This window comes from Gossypium arboreum, chromosome 13, assembly GCF_025698485.1.
Source record: "Gossypium arboreum isolate Shixiya-1 chromosome 13, ASM2569848v2, whole genome shotgun sequence".
NCBI lineage: Eukaryota > Viridiplantae > Streptophyta > Magnoliopsida > Malvales > Malvaceae > Gossypium > Gossypium arboreum.
In genome coordinates, this window is record NC_069082.1 from 26,241,869 (window position 1) to 26,243,420 (window position 1,552).

Below are 1,552 nucleotides of genomic sequence, written 5' to 3' on the forward strand. Positions count from 1 at the left end.
ATTCTTAGGCTAGATAATAAAAAAGACAATCATTACTTGTACTTTTAGTTCATTTGGGTTCGACAATCCGGTCTTGCTAAAACTATACTACTGTTCGATAGGTACACTTTCCTACATCGCGATAATAGTTAGTTTCAAGAACGATTAATTATAAATATTTAAAACCTATCACGAAATCACGCGATCAAGTTTTTGGTGCCTTTGCCGGGGAACTAAAATATTAGGAACACTTAATTTTTATTACTTTAGCCACTTATTTTTCTTACAATCTAATTTTATTTTTAATTTTATTCTAATTTACTAATTTTCTTTTTCTTTCTTTTGGCATGTTTTTATAGTTTATGACCAGAAGAAACCCGTCAGGGCCACTACTTTTTGACGAAGAAATCGATCGTACAGTGCGCAGAAACCAAAGAGAAATAAGGCGAAGCTTAAGATACACAGAGAATGAGCAAGAAGACGATACTGAACCCCCAACCGAAGAGATGGCTGAAAACCAAGGCAATCAGCTACCTCCTGCAATTGCGGTTAATCAAAATCCTACTCCACACACTATGTATGATTATGCTAAACCTTCGTTAACAGGAACTGAATTGAGTATAGGTAGACCTGCTATAGCTGCAAATACTTTTGAATTAAAACCTAACACTATTCAAATGATACAACAGTTTGTTCAGTTTGATGGTTTGCAGGATAAGGATCCCAACGTTCATTTAGCCAACTTCTTAAAACTATGCGATACATTTAAAATTAATGGCGTTTCTGATGATGCCATACATCTTCGGCTGTTTCCCTTTTCATTGAGGAACAAGGCTAAACAGTGGTTGAACTCGTTACCACGAGGGTCAATTACTACTTGGGAACAAATGACCGAAAAATTCTTACTAAAATATTTTTCACCGGCTAAAATGGCTAAATTACGTAATGATATCTCTTCTTTTGTGCAGATGGATTTAGAAACCCTCTACGATGCATGGGAGAGATATAAGGACTTACTGCGAAGGTGCGCTCACCATGGGTTACTGCTTTGGCTCCAAGTACAAACATTTCACAATGGTCTGAATCCTTCAACTCGGCAAATGGCGGAACCATCAACAATAAAACAACAGAAGGTGCCTTTGAGTTTACAGAGGAGATGTCACTGAATAATTGTCAGTGGCAAGTCATGAGGACAAAGGCAACGAAAATAGCCTGTGTTTATAACGTCGATTCGGTCACCATGCTGTCAAATCAGGTAGAACTCTTGAATAAAAAGATTGATGGTTTTCTTAGTTCTTCACAAGTTTACCTAGTAATGCAGTGCGAAGCAAGTAGCGGTGGAACAAGCCATCCGGAGTATCAACCTTATACCCATAACATGGATAACGAGCAACTAAACTACATGGGTAATAATCCTCGACCTCAAAACAATCCATTTAGTAACACTTACAATGCAGGTTGGAGGAACCATCCCAATTTTTCGTGGGGAGGCCAAGGAAATCAAAGACCACAACATCCTTCGAGTTTTCAGCAACCACCCTAGCAATAGGAAAAGAAGTCGAACATGGAAGAG

The 1,552-nt window shown here is 38.1% G+C and overlaps 1 non-coding gene across 1 annotated transcript; it reads right to left on the reverse strand.

Moving 5' to 3' along the window:
• Positions 1 to 914: 914 nt before the first annotated feature.
• LOC128287595 (small nucleolar RNA R71) lies at positions 915 to 1,021 on the reverse strand. Its single transcript, XR_008278295.1, has one exon. It is a non-coding gene; the product is annotated as a small nucleolar RNA R71 (small nucleolar RNA).
• Positions 1,022 to 1,552: the final 531 nt, after the last annotated feature.